The sequence below is a fragment of the Zonotrichia leucophrys genome, chromosome 3 (genome assembly GCF_028769735.1).
Source record: "Zonotrichia leucophrys gambelii isolate GWCS_2022_RI chromosome 3, RI_Zleu_2.0, whole genome shotgun sequence".
Lineage (NCBI taxonomy): Eukaryota > Metazoa > Chordata > Aves > Passeriformes > Passerellidae > Zonotrichia > Zonotrichia leucophrys.
The window spans coordinates 40263946-40284718 of record NC_088172.1 but is presented as its reverse complement, the minus strand read 5'-3'; the positions used below and the strand labels follow the sequence as shown (position 1 = coordinate 40284718).

At 40.0% G+C, this 20773-nt stretch overlaps 1 long non-coding RNA gene across 2 annotated transcripts; it reads left to right on the top strand.

Moving 5' to 3' along the window:
• Window positions 1-304: 304 nt before the first annotated feature.
• On the top strand, window positions 305-19579 carry LOC135444828 (uncharacterized). 2 transcript variants are annotated; one of them, XR_010439295.1, is made up of 5 exons: window positions 305-377; window positions 2285-2976; window positions 3241-3381; window positions 17291-17435; window positions 18126-19579. It is a non-coding gene; the product is annotated as an uncharacterized LOC135444828 (long non-coding RNA). The 2 variants fall into 2 exon arrangements; XR_010439294.1 differs by having other exon boundaries at window positions 3238-3381.
• Window positions 19580-20773: the final 1194 nt, after the last annotated feature.

Genomic DNA, 20773 nt, shown 5'->3' with positions numbered 1-20773 from the left:
ATACCAGAGAGCTGTAGGCACACAGTTGGTGGTACTTGGGAGTGGGGCTGTGGCCAAGCCTCATCCCCAGTGAGATGCAGCTGTGCAGGACAGGTGTGCAGCATGGAAGGTAACGAGACCTGGAGTGCTGAGGGGCACTGAGCCTCATCCCCAGTGAGCTACAGCTGAGGGAAGCAGGTGAGCAGCATGGAAGGTATTGAGACCTGAAGTGTCCAGGAGCAATGACCAACCACATAGGGGAGCAGAGGGCTCACAGGTGCACTGCATCAGCATGAGGGGTATGAAAGGTTGGGCTGCAAGAATGGCAGATGTTTGCCGTCTTCTGAAGTTGGATGCTGTTGCTCTTTATGGGTGGACACCTCAAGCCTTCTGATGAGGTATGGTATTCCTGTGTATGGGTTGAAGCCTTCTGAAATTGTATGATGGTACTCTGTGTGTTATGATTGTCTTGACTGTGCTGTATGCTGGGATAGAGACCTTTTAAAGGTGATGTGGACTTGTACACCTTAAGTTCTCTATTTCCTGGAACTCAACAAAGTGGCTCAGTTAGAGCTACACAGCTAGGTTTTTCTTGTATAAAGGGTCTGGCCATTTGTTTTATGTAAATCCTGAATAATGGCAAAGTCTGTGACTTTGATCTCAGATGGAAGCTGATCCCTTGGGTTTTCTTCCACTTGATAAAAGATACCTCCATACTTCAGATGTAAGCAGTGTGGGGAAAAGGAGAGAGTTTTAGGAGTACGGTGCCTGGTTAATCAGAATTATTTGCATGTTTCTGCAAAGCTTCTACCTTGTCTTGTATTAGTGACTCAATTCCAGCCTCTAACTGTATGTGTGCTTGAAAACTTCATTGTATATTTTGTACGAGGACATGCTTTTTTTGCATAGTAACAAGTACATGTTGATTAGTGCTTTGGGCCCTCTGACCACTAACAAGATAAGCTGTAGCAGCTTATCATTTCAGTGATCTGGATTCAAACATTGCAGCCATAGTTTAAAAATTAAAGGCTCCATATACTGTATTTAATTTCAGCAGATGTCTATTTTTGCTGTCTGCACCTTCCTGTCTCTCTCCATCCCAAAAAGGCATACTTAAAGAAATGTAAGAAATGATAGCATCTCTGTTATCTAGATTCAAATATTTTGACTGCTCATTCTATTAGTCTACCTCAGAAGACACCCCTTTAGACATAACTTTAAAAATCCAGTTTTGAAGTAACACACAATTCTACTTCTGAAATAGTGCTAAGAGATGACCCAATTAAAGAGCTGCATATTAATATTGTGAGTACAAACCATCTTTTTGAATGCACTGATGAAATTACTTTTCCATTGTCATTAGATACTCTCCTTCTGACAACCAGTTAATCACAGAAATAATCTTTTAAATATGCGTTAAACCATAGCTATGCCTAATCATCCCATTAAACATCATCAGGTCATTCTTTGCAAAGATAAATAGCTTAAAGAGGGTTCTTCCTTTGATCATGTTATCTCCTGATGCTTTTGATAGGAGGGAAAATGCATCCTCCAGATTTCATCAGTCCAAATCTTCAGTGAGCTGCTGCATTGTGCCTGAAGTTTCCTCAAATGAGTGGGGTGTGCAGTTCTTCACCATCACACAATGAGATGTGCATGTGTATTTTAATGTATGACAGCCTGTACTAATAGATGTCCAAACATGGTTTGTTCATCAGTGTGGAGGGGATATTAGAGCACAGGAGTGGGGAAGATGTCCTGTTATGTCAATAGGCAGGGGCTAAGTTGCTAATAATTACTTCAGCCTCTGCATAAGAAAAACCTGTTATTTTCCTCAGAAGTGTGTTAGATTGAATCAAGTTGGACCTTCACTACCCAAGGAGCTCGCCTGCCTTCTAGCTCAGTAGGGTCATCTGCAGTGACCAACCAACTTCCTTCAAAGCAAGGGGATTTAGCTCTTGTCTGTCAGACAACATAACAAAAATGAGGCACTCAAACCCCTTGGTTTGGGTCAGTTGTCTACTTAGGTACCACAGTGCATAAATTAGATGGTGGACAAGCAATCACTTACCCTTTCTTCCATTATTCTGGGCTAGTGAGAGTTCAGGGAATCCTGTGTCTTGTAAATTGAGGGGTTTATAGAATCATAGAATGGCCTGTGTTGTGAATCATGACTTTAACAATTTAAGATTTTTAGCTAAGGGTTAGAACCAATTCATATTGAAGTTAGACACACCAATGGTAAATTAATGATTATTAGATGCTTAAGTTGAAGCTAATTGTCATATTGTGAACTTATTTATAGAAAGTGGAGCAAGTGAACCATTATAAGAACATATTGAAACCAGTGGAATGATGCCCAGCACCTGGACTCTGTTTATCCATCATGAAGCAGGGGGCCTTGAATTGTGCCAGAGTCACAGAGACCTGATGAAAATGTTCTTGTCTTCATCCCTGGGACCACTGACCCAATTCAAGATAAGAACTGCACATGTGTAAAGGACTAATAACCTAATTTTAATTCAAAGTGGGGATGGGAGGTACTGGGGTTATACATATATATTATTTTGGGAAATAAATAGAAGGCAAAGAACCTTGTGCAGTGCAGTCACACATTTTGGGGATGACCCCCGTGGTGCTGCCCACCATTTTCTAACTTTGACTAGTTAGACTTTGTCTGTGATTTTTGGTTTTAATGATTCAGTTGGAAGGTACCCTAAAGATCATCTGGTTCCAAGCCCCCTACTGTGGGCAGGGACACCTTTTGCCAGACCAGGTTGCTCAGAGCTGCATCATCAGAGCTTTTCTTTGAGACCCATGCTGTCTCAAGGTCTGAACTGGGAGAAGGAGTCAGCAAAGAGACACTTTCTGTGAGATGGTTATGCAAAGCTGGGAGGTTGTTTGCCAACTGCTTTTTTTTATCAGAAGACAATCCTATTCTGGGCTGTGAAGAGAAATGAGGAAAATTTCATCTTTGGCACAGAAACAAATATAAAGGTAAATCCCACTGCCTACCTCAGTGTGAGGAATGTAAGCATGCATTCTTTATTGATAAGGTACAGAAGGGTGCATGTGCCTGCTTTAAGGCTGTGGGGAGGAATGAAAACCAGAGCCAACATGATGACAGAAGTTATTGCAGCTTTGATAGCCCCACTTAGACTGTACGCTATAAATGCAGGCACTTCCATATACTGATGTTGAAAGGATATTATTGCTGGCCACTGAAAGCCTGTCTTTGCTTCTGTCATATATTTCTAGCAGAATAGCCCAGGCAGGGCACTGTGCTACAATGTGAGCATGCTGTCAGAAGCAAAGTTCCAGGTGAAAGGCAAAGTCCACTCTGCCACACAGACAGCAGCTGCATATTGCCCAGTGATGGATGCCAAGCAGCTTGGCAGATAGGTAAGTCAGTGTGTCAAGGGGCAGTAATCAGTGTTTTTGTGGTTTCACAACCGCTACCACAGCTGCCCACCTGCTTTGCACCTATTTCATTGATTTATCTACTTGAAGTGAAATAAACTTGCATCTTTTTATATTATATTTACTATTTTATAGCTGTTTGGCATATTGGAAGAGTAGGTGGAAGTAAGGTCATTTCCCTTCTTACTTCAGCAGGGATTTTGAAATAAGAATTTCCTTCAGTGTATCCCAAAGTATTAAATGTCAGTGGAGCATAAGGAGAGCTGGAACTGGATCTTTTGGAATGCTTAATAAACACTATGTGGGACAAAGTAACCTTTTTCATTAGCTAACAGTTTTCCATTACTGTTCATTTAAACTTTTCAAGCACTGGGTTAAAAGGTGCTTGTCTGAATAATTTGAGTGATGAAATGTCAAGTGTGCTTTCAGCTAACTTGCATTAGGAGAAGCATGGCTTATGGCTAGCTGGGGCAATAAAGTCTAACCAGATGAGCGGTTCTTGTCTGAGTTCATCCGGCTATGTTCTTTGGAGAATACATATGACACAGCCTGTTATCTTGTAGCATTGTGTTGTGCAGGAAGATGACACTCTGCCTTTCAAAAAGCAGCTGTTTCCCTCTTTGTTCCTGCAGCAGGAACCCTTGCCTTTATGTCTGCCTCTTCAATACTGTTGTATGATGACATGATTAGAAAGGTGCAGGTTCTCTACTGCTTGGTGTAGGAAAAAGGCTACTTTTCTTAAATTTTCCTGCTTTTCTATCAAAACTTTTTGGACTACTGTTAAGTGGAGGTTACTGCTTAAACGATGGCCCTTTCTCTACTAGCAGACTTGGCTGTGCATTTCTGCAGACATAGTCCCAGCAATGCTAGGGAATGTGTGGCTGGGCCATGATCTGGGTCAAGGAACTGACCCCAGCAGAAATTAATCTATTTGAAAAAAGGAAATGTTTTTGAAGCTGCAGCCTCAGGAGCTATGAATTGACACCTCTCACCTTATTGGATTCAGGAATGTGCAATTTCACAGTAAGGATGATTGCTCTTTCCTTTTCACTGCTAGGCATTTATTAAATTCCAGGTATGCAAAGTGATACTTGCAGTGCTTTAATTAAAAATTATGCTGGGAGTGCCTCCAGGATAGGGATGGACCCTCTTTATGTGAGATGAATTACACTGGGGTCTGAGGAGGAATATCATTTCAGCAGTAGTGAATGAGAAGGTGCAATAGGTAGAATCACTGCAAGCAGTACTGTATCAACTTAGGAAATATTAATATTATTGCAAATCATGCTAAAGCTCTATCTGGTTCTGTACCCTCATGATTTCCTTTAAGGTAATCTCAGAGAAATAATTTAGCAATATATAATTATATACAGATAATTTATTGCATACCATGCCTCATGACATTCTCCTATCTCTCCTCTGATCCTTGTTTTGGGCTTCCTGATTAGTAAATAGCATTGTATCTTCAAGTTAAATAAACTGCTTTTCCATTAATTTGCTTAATAGCATTCAATGCTTGTCTTAGATTCAGTGTAAATCTGAACACACCATAGCAACACATTCTGTTATGTAAGCTCCTCGTATGTAAAAATAAAGGGCTTTTACGTGTTCAAACTTGCTGTCCAATTTCCCTGTGTTTCTCATAGTATATATTTTACGAAAAATTGTGAGTAATCATTCTGAATTTATTTTCACTAGACTATTTGTACCTTCATGAAGCTCTAGCAGTTCTGCCCTCAATCATCCCTTTGTAAAGGTGAGGATTTTCAGCCTGTGTAACTTTTCCTCAGACAGAAGCCACATGCCACTTCTGTGTCCTGTTTTCACACTGACAGTTCTCATACATGACCTACATTGAACAGACTCTGCTGGAGTTGCCATTCTGACTTCTGCCCACCACCTGTGAAGGGCTTTCAGTGGGGCCTTTTGGCTCTCCCCAGCAGGGACAGTGAGTGTGGGCATGGGTGCTGTGTCCAGGCAGTGTGCTTTTGTCCCCTGCCGGTCACTGAGCACTTGCAGACACTGAATTTCCTTTGCCGTCTCGCTGCCTTGTCACACAGCAGTTCTGTACTGCAGCTGTGCAGCGGTGAGGTACAGCTACAAAAATGCAGTTTTATTTTTAATGCCATGGACAATGCTATCATTAATGAGCTTTTCCACATCTGCTCTCACCATTTCCATGTAATTTATGTACTACATGAACATATGTGAACACATTCCAGTGCAGTCCCTGTGTGCAATCTGCATCCCTGGCAGACCCCATCTGCTATGAAACCCTCTACATTTTACTATCCCTGCTTCCCTTTCTCAGTGATTTTTTTTTAAACCTGTGCCTTAGGAAGCTTTAAAGAGGATCCTTTAGGGAAATTTTAGCAGAGTTGCCCAGGTCCTGAGGGCACCCCTGGGATTTGGTGTCCCTGCCTGGCCCTTGGGGCTGTCCATTCTCTGCAGGTCCCAGGGCCCCTTGTCAGCTGTTGGAAACCTCAGCTCCTGCTCCACTGATGCCACAGTGAGCCTAATGTGCAGGACCCACAGCCCTGCCATGAACCATGCCCATCCTGGCCACAGACAGGGCCCTGTCCAAGCCTAGCCTCAGCTGGTCCATGTTCCCCAGGTCTGGAGCTGCCCCAGCCCCTCCATTTTCCCTGCTCCTGGCTGAAGCAGTGGGATAGACCCCTGCCCCATGGACTCCCCCACACTGCTCTGCCCTGACAATAGCACTTGTCACTTCTCAAAGCTGCCCTGTACGACTTCCTTTTCCAAAGGCTGGATTGACTGCTCTTACTGTATTATGTAATTATCTACAAATGATATTCTTATTGTAAATGACCAATTTAGCTGGTATGGCAATCAGCCTCATTTGTCAGGGTTTTTCCTCTAAAACTTCATTCAGTCTTGAAACAAAACTCTTAAATCTCTTAAAACAAACCTCTTAAGCTTTACGACCAAGCTGAGTGACAAAGCTATGCACTGCAGTTAATAGCCAGGGTATTCACAGCTGAGATTGTTTTAGCTGTGACAATGTTATTTGTGATTACTTTTTCTTAATTTTGTTTTCTAAAGCTGTTGATATTTTAAACACCTCCTCAAACTTCCCTCTAGCAGAACCCTTGCAAAGAGTTCAGTGGCAAATACTGATGCAAATCAATAATTTATCTTTTATTATACAACTCTATAGAGTGCCCTTGTACTTCAGATCTGAGTGCTGAAGACTCTATTGTTACCTGGTTGGTGTTTTCAGAAAATATACAGCTTCTATGTGACTAACAAGCTCTTTCTCAGAATAATTTTTGATGCTGTGTTACACATTTACTGGCCTTTTTATTCTTCTTGGTTTTCTATTTCTTTCATAGAGTTCTATTTTTGAAGATGTCATGATGCCTTTCATAATTTCTTGTACTCTCCTTCTTAACTATACTAACTTTGCTGAAGGTTTTTAAAGTCTTTTGATTGTGGTGTGCATTTTTTCTGAACATCTCATTTTTATTTTATAAACTGTCACCAAGGCAACTGTAAGCATTTTTATCTTTTTAGCTACTTCTTTTAATTTAACAAGCTTCCTAATTTTTAATGAAGCCCTCCCCCTTTTTTTTTTCCAGAAGTAAGCTACTACAGGCTTGAAAACCAGTGGAGTTTTTGTGGCTTTCTTGGGTTTTTTTTGGTTGGGGTTTTTGCGTTCTAGCACAAATGCTGAATCTGAACAGTGTGAATTGTTATACAGAACAGAACCTGGGTACAATTCACCACTAAAATATGGGTATTTTCTTTTTTTATGACTTCACCAGCTAGTTACTTCAATAAGCAATTGGTTACAGAATCCAAATATTTTATTTCTGCATCACATCCTGTCATAAGATCTGAAGACTTACCTCTGTTATCTGCCATCCTGCTCAGTCAATGGCATAACTCTGATGTATATATTTCAATGTCAATATAGAACTCTAATATAAAGGCATTCCTTATAGTTGTCAATGCATTGAATTTATTGGCTTTCATCTCTTACAGTGCTCTGGACTACTGCACAGTATTTTATCATTTGTGTACACTGCTATCCTTATTATCAGTGTTGCACAGGTTGTCTTGCTTTTATTTGGTTTCAGAATGCTTATTACATGGAAACAGATGTTTGAGTTTATTTTACTTTGCTTAAAAACACTCACCTAGTAGTGTTTTTCAGCTGTTGCTGATAATCAGCTAACTTCTGCATGATCATGCGTGAATAATGCTGCTGTCCTATCATCTTCTATCATCTTCTGTAGCTTAAAAAGCACCCTGAACATTTCACATTTCTGGGAACTCTGGTTGCAGATTATTTTGCAATCATTTTATATTTAAATCTGTGTTAAGATGCCTTCCCATTTGTAGAAGCTCACCCGTGCCTGCAGCTTTAGCACTATTTAGGTGAAGAGTTTGTGCAAAGTATCTGCAGAAGTTTCCAAGTCATTTGGCCATGGAAGAATTGTTCAGTGAAGACAGACTGCACTTAATAGCCACCTCAGCTCTCATAATAGTGCTAAGCCTCTCTCTGCCTGTTGATGACAGCTTCAGCCTAATTGCTGGCTACGTTTTCTATGCACTGCTATTAAAGAGGCGCTGGTTTCTCTGCAGTTGCCTGGCATGTCAAATCATTTCTTTACAACAGAGCTTATCATTGTAATGCCTAGACAGCCCCACTGATGTTTCCCAAAAGTCCCTTTAGCACGTGTGCAGTTCTAAGTCCATTCCCTGATGTGCTGGATGCAGTAATTGCTGGAGAGGAGGGATAACTTGCTGTGCCCCACCTGCCTAGCATGCTCTGACAGCCATATCTGGCAGCTGGGTCATGGTACATGTCACTGAGGGAGGGTGGTTCCTGGGTCTTTTATTTATTTCATATTTGTGGTGGGGCATTAGAAATGGTTGGAGAAGTGACAAGGTGTCACTGTTTTCTCTGCCTCAGCTGCTTCTAGGGGCTTATGCAGCTGCACAGCTGGATGTCCAGGGGATGAAATGGAAGCTGTGCTCTTGGCTCCTTTCCAACTGGCTCCAAACGTACTTGAGAAACTTCCATGTGATAGTTAATGTAGCACCTGCTCAACAAACAAAACCGAGTTTCCCCTCCTCTGCTATACTGTACATCTGTTATTTTGCTGACATGGAAACTAGTGTAACAGTTAGATTCATTACTCGCCCTCTAAGCTGATTCCAGCTTAGCTGAAAAGACCTTAGTGTGTTTCTTCAGTGATTGTTTAGGCTGCAGCACAAATCAAGTAGTTCTCCCTCCAATGAGATTTGTTCTACACTGCAATTGCACTTGCATGTGTATGTTCGTGCTCCATGTAAGACTGAGAGGCAGCGTTTTCTCCTGGCCAAATAAGGACTCCAGCTCTCAGTAGAGGCATGTTTACTTCTGGAGTTTTGGGCACAGGTCTAATTAGAGATCAGAGAGACCAAATATGCAAATGTCTGAAGAAGATGGGCACAACCTCACCCATCCTTTGCCCTTTATGCCTTCTCTGTTGGGACTTACAGGGACATTCCAAGTATCCCAGCAGTTTTAGGCAGCTGTTATTAACAGAATCTGCCAGAGAATGCTTCCTTTTTCTCCACAAACTTGGAATTTCTCCCTTCAGAAAATCCCACTACTTCAAGGTCAGGACAGGGAGCAATCACTCCTGAAGGAGTGACAAGGTTAAGGTCCAAGTTCTCTCCCACTCCTCGGGTTGCCCACAGCTGTTATTTACTACTGCTCTGTGACTTTTAATAACCTGCACTCCAAAGACTTGCATTCTGTAGGGTCACTCACGTGTTAAAGACAAATACATACCTAAAACTGGAAGCTAGATGGTTAATTACTGAAAGCTGTATCTTTCTGACTTCACTTTAAGTAATTTCATATTTTTGTAATGTGTTCTAGACCTTCTGCAACCCAGAAACTTAGCTTTGAAATTAACGAGGATTAGATAATACTCTGAAGCATAAATCTAAAGCATGTTGCGTTTTGCAAGGTTTTGATTCCCAGTATAAGCATTGTGTTCTGCATGGTTCACTAAAAGACACATTGTTCTCAAGTTGCTATTTTGCAGCAATCGAGTACAGCATGGTGAGAAAGATGCAATGTGCAATCAGTTTGCTTTCTTTTATTCTTTTTCATTATTTCCTTTAGGTTAGTACTAAATTACCATTTTATTCTGTGCCCTCATCAGGAAGTCATCCCAGAGATACTTTCAGAATGTAAACAAAACCATTACATGGTCAAGTTTTTTGAAATATCAAAAAAAAAAAAATTCCTAAAGACTCTTGTGACTCTGGAAATTAGTAGAATACCTTGATCTCAGTTACACCAAAATGAGAGCTCCTCAGTAAACACAAAAATTTTCTTTTTGGAAACTATGAATAATACAGAAAGGGACTGAGTGAGAACAGTTCTGTACTTTACAATAAATTTTCACTCAGATATCAGCATTGTTTTTCCTTCTTGACTGTTCTTGGCATGGCTGCCCTGAACCAAAAGCAGTAGCAAGACTTTTCTTATTGCTCAGAAAACTGCCTCCATGAAACTGCTTACCTAGGATGTAAAAAAGTCTTAGTGTAGTCCTAACAGCTGGCAAACAAAGAATGTGACTGCTTCCCTGCGAGCCTTCATGTGTAATGAACCAGCTCCAATTCATTTTACATTCACTTTTGTCAGAAATCCTGAGCTCTGGTTATTTACGAAATTTGAGCACCCTATTTTGACATTTAAATTATTTTGGCTCTTTGAAAGGCAGGAATTCACTTCTAGCAAAGGCAAAATTTTTTTATTGTACTTTTGTTAGAGAAGTTATGGCATGACCACAGTGGCTCTGTTTCAGGAAAGATTCTGTATTGCTCCCTGCCATGCAATGAAATGCAGTAGATGAAAAGGAGGACACAATCTGGGGACAAGGGCCTATGCAGGTACCTTGTGAGCAGCTGCTGAGGAAAGATACAGTGCTCACCATCAGCTCAGGCAGACACTACGGAATTATGCAGCCCTGTTTAATCTTCAGGGCATCAGTCCAGCCCCAGTGGGACAGAGAAAAATCTTTGCAAGTGCTTTAGTTAGATCGCAGCACAAACCTGCAGCTTAGTGACTCTTGCTAATTAGGATTCTGTGCTACTGTGTGGTTTTATACCCTCCCTACCAATAATGTCAATCTATGCTAAAAGCAGAATTTGTTCCACGAAAAATTTCCTTTTGAAAGCAGGGTAGTTGAAGAGGCACCCTTGCCATTTGTTCATGCTGCTTAGACAATGGTGTCCTACTAAGATGGAAACATTATTTTTCTTCCCATTGCTATTTTGTGCTACCAAGTGTAATAGCAGAGCACGAGCCATCTATCTTTTAGCAAGAACTTGTTTTTTTTTTCAGGATATGGAGCTTAGTTATTCAAAAGAAAGCAAGATACAGCTTTGCATAACTATTGAGGTTCTTTTCAAAGGTTAATTTGTTACGTCACATAGATTATCTGCTCAAATACTGTACATTCCCTTACCCTAAGGCACAGAGGTTCATTAAACGAGCTATGCAGTGAAAGAACCAGACTTTTTCTAATACAGTTTCTAAGCCTCCTGGCAGTTCCGTGCAAAATATCCTTCCCATGCTCTCAGTTATGCAGTGTTCCAAAAGGGACCCACTGTGCATATGTCATAAGCATTTTCCAGTGTCACTAGTAATAAGGATTAACCTCTCTATGCCTAGCTCCTGAGAGCTGGCTTTTTATGGAGACAAAAAGAATGTCTGGGGGAGAAAGCAAGGCTACACTGGTGCAGGATCCTTGGCTTTAGCACCTACATTCCTCGGTGACTGGACAGACCCTGAATTAGTTGACCTTCAAGGTACAGTGAAATGCCAGTCAATTTACTCAGCCTTGTGCCTAAGGGAGGTAGTTGTAGGATTTGGAAACATATTAAATAACAGTGCACAAGGATGAGACACTATCTAAGCCATCACTTTGTCAATTAACTATGAAAATTGTCTGAAAGTTTTTCAGGAGTAGAGGAATTGTGTGAGGTGGGTTATACAACTCCCCAAACAAATAAATAAATAACGCTTTATGTTCCAATGACAAAGTTAGTGAAATTCTGCTGAATTGTTAGGAAACCATTGGAACAGCATCATTTGTTAATAGATAGCCCATAAAACTGGACTACTGAAGTTGCCTTATCCTAGCCTACCCCACAGTATTTGTAGTGGGCCAAATTCACTCTCCCCTGGCATAGGAAGCAGCACAAAAAGCTGCCAGAAACTGATGTTTCTGGTGGTTCAGCACTGACTCTACCAGCCTGAGCTATGACCCTTCTCAAACCAACAAACTACACTTTTTTTCCAAAATGTGCCAAAAAAAGCTACTCCTGCATTGGGGAAGGGACTCTGGAGGTGCCAGGAGGTGACGTGTCTGCTCCTTGGTGAGTCTTGCTCAGTGACAATCAGAGCTTGAAGCTGGTGTTTGTGAAGTGAACTTGGTCAGCTTGTGTGCAGTGTTTTTGCTTCTCTGCTCTCCACTTTTGTTTTCACCATTCTCCTGAGCTGTAGTCCAGAGTGGGAGGGAGTTAGCAATTTCTCTGAACCTCTGTAGCCCCAAAACTGGGCATAGCTGCCAACATTTTGCTTCTGGACTTACTCTCTCTCCCCTCTGCTTCCAAGGTCCTCAGTTGCTCCAGAAGAAATTTCCTGTTTGCCATTCAGTCACACAGGACAGAGCAAGGTCAAAGTTTCATCCCCAGAGTAATTAAGGATGCCAGGGCGAGTGAGTAATGCTGCAGGCATCTGCCTGGACATCTTTGCTGGTTTGTAATGCATTCTCTAGGGACAGTCTGCTTGTTAGAGCTCAACTTTTCTTTTTTAAAATTCTTTCGGTTGAACCTCTTGAACAAATATTCTTTAAAAAATGGGCTACTTTGCTTTCTTGAAATATCAGTTATGCAAGCAGGAATAACTAGTAACTGTGGCAGCAGAACTGTTTTGCACAAATGTGACCTAAATTTCTTTAACCTGAGGCTTTAGTTGGTTTCAATGCATGAACCTGAAGGCAAAATAAAACTACGATATTTCTTGTTGTTTCATGAGGTATTTCTACCTCTTTAAAATCCCCTCAGAAAAATCAGGCTTAATGTATGAATCTGTAACTAAAGTACAGAAAAGCTAAAGTATCACAAAGGAAGATTTCTATAAAATACCCTGTTACCAGTATATAACCTCCATATGAAACCTCTGAAGGTATTCTTATTTCTAATTAAGGAGTGGCTGGACTAATCACAAATAGTCAGGGATTGGTAGTTTGATTCAATTAAGCAGCATGCTATAAAATATGTTAATATTTTCTGTCGTTCTGAAGGTTCTATATAAATATAGCAGTGTTACTAGCTGTTGTACTCCTCACTGGCAGCTCATCTCTTATTCAAATGGATGAGTAACAGTGGGTGGAATTCTCAATTCTTTATTCTTTCCAAGTTCACTGAATTATTCTTTACCTCTTTTTTGATTAAAATGCTCTCATTATGTATTCAGTGATATGCATTCATAGCAAGACATCCTCTGTGTTTTGATAAAGTTACTAAAATGAAAGCTAATTATTGACCCTGCTGAATAGCAGCTGTATGTAGATCACGAGTGAGATAGATTGATGCATCTCGCCTTTTTTTAAAGAAACACATACCTTCCACATCAGAATACTCTGGCTGGGAGTTAATGCACACACACAAGCCTTCAGTTCTTAACACTAACTTGTCTGAGTAAATACAAGTTCAGCCACCACTATGTTAATGAACTCAAGCACTCCTAATGATTTTGGAATTGGTTTATATACTGAGATACCTGGACTGCTTTATTTACTGGAGCTAGCTAGCAGGGTTTGCTAAGCCTAAAGGCTGTGGGCTTTTGTGTGTGTGTGCACTAGACATCCACAGCAGATTCTCAAATTGCATTGACTTTGTTGCCAAGATGGCAGGCAGCTGTCAATGTGGACACTGGCAAACACAGATGGAGCGAGTCATTCAGGAAGGGATGTGATATTTGACAATTCAGACTTCCAAGGGGCTTAGCAGTTCAGCAGCTACCAGAGCCCCATGTTGTCTCATTCTCAGATCAGCATAACGAATCATGCCTGGGAGACCAAGCTAATCCCTTTCAGGTTCCCTGGACTGTAGATCTTTCTGAATTTTCCTTTCTTTAGCCCTTTGTTTTCCTCTTGCTTTGTACTGAAAGCTAGCTACAACAGCGAGAATGTATTAGGCTACTTGGAACACTGTCTTCAATTCATCCTGTCCTGCTGGCACACGGCACAAGCTGCACAATGAAGAAACTCCTGCCTCACTTCTGGAACGATTCAACAAGAGGGTTTATAAAATGTGGCGTCTACACGTGCACACATGCACACAAACACGCATGCATAGGCTGGAGTTGCTGTTGTCTTGGTTTGAGGGTAGATGCAAATCTAGTTTTTGAAGCCACCATTTGCCAAAGGGCTGCAAAATCTGCCCCTGTCAATTCAAGGAGTTATTAACTACTTCCCAAGTACTTCCACGTCTCCCAGCGTATGGCATGCAGGTGGCCTTCTCCAGCTGGTTAGATGTGCCATTAATCACTTCAAAAGCAGTTACAATGCCCTCTTCTGCCCTCAGTCAGAAGGAGGATCCCATCCCATTGCTGGAAAATTCAGCTTGGGGCAGGCACTCTTCTCCTTGTATGAACAACTCCCATTGCTATAAGTAGCAAGGAGGTACAAGATGTTTGAGGATTAATCCTCTCCTCACTAAAGCACATCTGCTGTCCATTAGATTGGAGAAAGGGGCCTCAAATATTCTCTGCACCTCGGGCCTTTGCCTGTCAGTACAACTCTATCCTGCCTTGATTCTGGAGTGATTTCTCCCAAGCATGTGACTATTAGATAGATGCTGGATAGAAAAATGCACTGTACATCCCCTGCTATGATTAAGCAGTGTCTGAGTAAATTTGGATGGCTGGACAAAATACTGGCTTTATTACACCTTGGTATAAGCCATCAGCTGTAGAGTGTTGTTCCATGCCAAGTAGGCTTGAGTATCTAATTTTTAAAATAAAGAAATATAGAATTCCTAAATTAAAGCCAGATTTGGATTACCCCATAAAGATTAAAGGTAATTTCAAGCCTTTTACCCTTCTTCAGCATAACTTCAGCCATTTGCAATAGAACTAGAATTCTCCAAAACCTCTCTGATTTGTATCAAACTGTTCTCATTTACCCTGTGTTTGAATCTGACACAATATTCAATACCCACAAAACTCCTGTTTTTCCTACTCAAATAGTTGGGAGGGTGTGCTGTCTGCTTTAGGAACTATGTTCAGAAATGTTGCTATCTACTTTGGAAGTGGTTATTTCCAAAACTCTGCCCTCATGAGAGTGTACTGACTATAAAATCATACCAACTTTGCATGCCAACTATAAGGTTAAAAGGTGATAGCTTCTGAGATTCTGATAACGGTGATAGTGCTCCAGTGCTTTGGGAGCCCCTTCTTTGCTAGAAGGAGGCAACAAAATCTTTGTAGCTGAAACTAGGCCAACACGAGTAATTGATTTTATTGGTTCAGCAGTAGAATTTATAAATAACAATAAAAGTAGAAAAGATCAAAGGGAATTTTAAAAATAATTATTTGACAAAACAAAACACCCAAAAATGTCATTTTGCGTTGCATGGGCTGTTCTATCCCACTTGAAATGAAATACTTAATTTTTTCAGGAATATGAAAAATAATAAGCAAAGAAGGATGCATTAGTGTTACAAAATGTTCAGAAATAATTGCCCAGCTTCACTTCGATGGTTAGATGAAATGCATCACTAGTAAAAGTAAAAAACTGAGAATAAATGGCCAAATGACCTCTGAGAAAGGAGTTTGGAGCAGCATTTAACACTAATACACTTGAGTCTATAATTCTTTAATACATAAGCATAAGAATGGGTCTTGATATGATGGAAAGTGTCTCCATGATGGTAAAAATCACAACAAACAAATGCAAATAATGATGCTTAACAACTAATTTTCCTATGTAGTGTTCAATAAGAATTTCCTATCTCAAATTAGTTTACAGACAAAGCAGGCATTTTCAGTATGGTTATACTTGGGCTTCTCAAAGGATTTGCACATTAAAAATAGAAAAATTCTCATGTTTGAATCATCAGAAAAGTCAGGCTTAGCATCAATCTGAAGCCACATCTAGTTTCAGAGGGACATTGTCTTTATGAGCCTCATAATGGAAATTTGAACAAAGCTTGAATAAACATTTTGTGCTTGTTAAAGCACACTGAAGCACTGCAAGTTAGGAGGAAGGGAATTGTAAGCCACATCATGATTATATACGAACCACCATGCTCACAAAGTTTCTCTCCTGCTATTCCTTGTTTAGCAACTTGTCTTAAAAGAGGAGGACTTCAGGTCTGTTTTATGTTGCCTGTTGCCTAAATTTTACTTAGGCTTAAATTACAGAGCCAGAGGGAAAAAAGAGACTTCAAGAAATCCCCCACTGAACTCCATTGGCCCCAAACAGCCCATGTTTCTGAGACAATCAGTCCGTGGTGTAGGCAACAACAGAGGCTTTGATACTACTTTTTTTTGAGGTTATTTGCTATGCTCATTTAGCTGGTTGACTGGTTCCACCTCTTTTCCTCTTTTGTCATTAGTTGCTATGTTAGGGAGATTGTTTGTTTGTTTGTTTTCCTTCATTGATTCTTTGCTGATTTTACACTGTTCACTTTGACTGTGGGAATCTGCCTCAGATAAATATGATTATTGCCCTATGAGTATTCTTGCCAGTATTAGGCCAGATTCACTATTAGATGTTTGCAGAGGAGCAGCTAAACTGTGTATGAGTATAATCTCTAGACAAAATATATGCTGGCATCACAGTTTTTAGTTAATCAGTGCACTTGTAAAAGAGTGTATTTTAAAGTTTGAGATGATGTTGAAGTGAACAGGCTGAGGTCCAGTGCACCTGAAATTAGTGACTGGATTGGCTACAGTGGTTAGCAAAACAAAATAAAATGTAAGTTATTATACCTGAAATAATGAATGAATATATTCCAATATTTCTTCCATGACTCAGGCCTGACATTTGGTAGAAGAAGCAAATTAGGGAATGTAGTCAGAAAAGACATACTGGGTAGAGGTAATTTAAGAATATTGTCATGTTTCATACAAAAAAATTTCAGATATGGAGGTATAGTGCAAAAAGAGGCTACATGTGACTAAAATGAATAGCTTAAAGCGTCAGCAGAATGAAGGGAAATAATTCTGCATTCATCCTCATCAGGCTTTGTCCTTTCTTAATGTTATAAGAATGTCAAGAATGTCAGAAATTGTAGTTTTATCAGTTTGTCTGTTACATAATTTATTTCTCCTTCTTCAGAAAAAGGAAGAGAAAGATGAATGTATCAAATTGACAGCAGAATCATTGTACTGTACCATTGTGTTAGACTTTGAGAGCTTTATTTCCAAATGTGAGAGGAGTTAACTACTGTTTCTAATCTGCTTTCAAGCCTACTTCATGTGGGTCTTGAAAGAGCTTTGTCCTCTTTCCATATTGTCTTAGTAAATGTTATTTATCAAGGTATTTACATTTGTTGGGACAGATTTCTTGTGGAGTTTCCCTTCATACATCTAGCAGAAATCTCATTCTCTCTTAATTATGCTATATGCCAATCTTGCAATACAAAACTGTTTTAAAAGTGAAAGGCAACCACTATTTAATAAATTTTTGCAATGTGTTGCACAGAATTACACAGAATTTTTGATGGTAGGAGGGATCTTTTCAGACCCCTTAGTCTACACTCCCTGCTCAAGAAAAATCCCCTAGAATAGGTTGCCCAAGTTTTGCATATGCTCAAGAACAGAGACTTCTCAATGTCTCTTTGGCAGGCTGTTCCAGTGTTTGAAAACCCCACAGTGAGAAGAATGCTGGTGTTCAGAAGGATTTCATGTGTTTCACTTCTTGTGAGAAGAAGAAATGAAACACATGAAATCTTCTTCCTTCTCTTTGTGTACTAAAGTGTGCTAACTAAAGGTAAGATTATTATTATTCATCTCAGCTAAATCAAAGGTGCAAAGGACATAAAAAGGAGATTGCCTATATCTCTCAGTGTGTGATCTCATCCTAGAACAGGGCAATATAATGATGGCAAATTGTATATGGGTTTTTTTAATTGGTTATCACGGGTGTCTATGACTGTAAGTGTAGACAAAAGTAATTATTTCCAAAGAGGTGAAGTTATTACATTTCCTCTCTCTTTTTGTGTTTGCTTTTGTTTTGCATGATGATTATCTCATATATATATTTATACATATGTATATATGGGGTATTTATGACTATTTGCTATCTTCAGTGGATTGGTTACAAAGAGTTGGTTATTCTTCCTTCAAGCTACAGTGGTTAGCTATGATTCAGCAAGTTAAATGCATGCACTGCTGCACTTTGGTGCTCCCTGAATGACAGTGTATAGCAATTCCAGCACAAATAATTGAGTATTTAAAGTAAAATGAAAAATCTTGTGAGTAGTAGAACTAATGTTCTGGAAACAGAATGAAAGGTAGCCAGCTATCATCTCTATCAGTCTTTTCATCCAATATAAAAATTCACTTATCATTCACAGGTGGAAATGTACTGTTTACATTTATTTGAATGGTGGCTTCCATATGCATGTAGCTCTAACATATAATATATAAGTCATCTGATTGAGTTTTCTGGTTCTTACAGGACATTTTTTTGAAGAAAGGGAAAATGTTACTTTTCTGAAATATAATCAGCTCATGAGAAGGGTTATGAAGATATGCAGAGCCTAGTAGAAAAGATGAATAATGGCTCTTTTCATATGGACTTGAATGAATGGGCTTCAATGAACAGTTTCAAGGCCTACAGTTAGCAGTACATAAGCTGTATAAAGATAAAATCAAGTTGTGAGCAGAATGTTACATGAGCCAAAAACAGGTCACATTTGAATCTTTTCTAGGGAACTTATCAAAGTTACTCATTCCCAAGGATGTTGAAAAACTATTTGCAATGTGTGCAGCTTTCCACAGTCAAACAATACTGATTTCTAGCAGTGTGCAACAGATGACATTTTAAATGTTGTAACAGAAACATTGTAAACTCAGTAGAATCCTAAAATGGTGTTAAAAACTCAGTTTATATTATATTGGTGTTGAATGCTTCAAGGCTTTTTGGGAAATGTCCATGAGGAAAGAATGGTTGCTGAAAGCTGGCTGTGCAGCTCCCCAAGTACTAACAGACAAAGGAAACATGCTGCAGAAGGTGTCAGGTGGGCTTTCCATTTAGTCACCTTTTTAGCCCAAATTCCCCTGACGGACAGCACAAGCTTCCTCCCTGTGTACTTTCTCTTTCTGGACAGCAATGACAGATTATGATTATGTTGCACGTGCTATTTCCTAATGATCATTGTCAGATGGAGGTGACAAAAGACCACACAGTGGCCCTAGGACTGTTTTCTGTCAGTGGTATTTTTCCTGAAGATGAACATGGACTGCTCATGGCTCTAAGAAAGAAGAACAGGCATTTTAAAAAGCCTGAAACCCTTGGGTCTTGTCCTGAGCCCAACTAAGATCAGACTTCTGGGTTAGAGAAGAGGTGGCACAGAACCTGCATGGTCCTGCAGATGTGTGCAGTGCTGCAGGCCTCCTGCTCTTCACCCAGAGCTCTTTCCTGGTGGTTTCTGAGGGATTCTTATTTTGCCCAGTGATACTGCAGTAAATGGGCCATATTAGTTTGAAAGAGCTTAATCAATCAGCACTCACAGATACAAAATCTATTTCCTGTATTTGCAAAATTCATTGCAACTCATTCATTTGAATAATACCATTTGCTGATCAGATATTGTCCAAGATGAATAATGATGAAACAGGGCTGCTGTGTTCCTAGGCTGTGATTAGTTTTATTTCACTCAGAAGCAGTGTCTTTCTTCATTGATCTAATCCTTCTGATTTTTCTTCTGTGACAACAAAAAGGTATGGATCATCCTCCACAGTAAATGGCCTGGGTCTGATTTTCTATTTTTGTTTTTAAGAAGTCATCTTCCACTGCAGCATTGTGCCAGGCTCTAAGCTTCCTCTGGTGGACTGGTGGTCTTGGATGCAACAGCCTAGTATTTAGATCCTCATTTTTCTACCGAACTGACAAAATTCTCTGATTGCTGTTTTAAGAATTACTTCACCCAATAAAACAAAAGTTAATTTACATCAGTACCTGATTATTGGGAGCATAGTCTGGTTAATTTGCATCAGCATCTGATTATTGGAATAATAGTCTGGTTTAGGTCACTGGGTGGGTTATTAAGAGTGTTTAGAGCTTTTACCTTGGATTTGTAGCCTTGTCTCATGTTGACCTTTGAGATACAAGCAACTCTTTCTTCAAAGCCTACCTTGGAGAGCTGTAAATGATTAATTCAGCAATCATATTTAAGTGTTGTCTGCAGAGAACACGCCTGAATGAGTACACAACATATTGACTGAATGAAAAGTAGATGAAAAGTTGCAATGCTGTTGAATGAAGCAGGACCATAGTTTTCACCACATAAAATCAGAATCTTTAGGGTTGGAAAAGATCTCCAAGATCGCTCAGTACTACCTTTGACCAAACACCACTATGCAAACCAAACCATAGCACTAAGTGCCACATCCAGTCATTTCCTATGCTTAACTCTCCTTTCAGTGAAAAAATGCTTCCTGATGTCCAACCTGATCTTCCCCTGGCATAGTTTGAGGCCATTTCCTCCTGTCATGAGCTGCCTGGAAGAAGAGGCTGCTCCCCACCTTGATACATTTTCCTTTCAGGTAGCTCTGGAGAGTGATAAAGTCTCCCCTGAGTCTCCTTTTCTCCAGGCTAAAAACACAAATGTCAGAAAACCTGGTGAGAAACAAATTTAAAGCAAAGATTATGCTCCTAACATTAGATTTCTAACAAAATAATACATAACCTTTCAGATAAAGATCCTGACTGGTTCTAACTCATGACATGAATTCTGATAGAGATGGCAAGTAAGGTTAGTATGAGTCAGGCTCTACAGGGATTTTGTTCATAAGCCTTGAGGAAACAAGCGTGAGAGCAGTAGCTCTATCTCACTTCAAAATGTTTCTGGGCTGATTGAGATTTGCTGTCTGAGGTGGTGGTGAGGACACTTACACTTACAATTGCTTCCACACAGGGCAGTTTACAGTCCCTTGCGATTTTCATTGTCTCTCCTGCAGGGAAAAAGAGATTTTTCAAAAAACTTATATTTGAGGATGAGACATTTGGCCATCCGTAGAGGAGTGTCACCGCTTACAGGATTCTTATTACCTTAATTTTGATGGGAAAGCTACTGTGAGATGTAAGTTTTTCTTCCAACACCT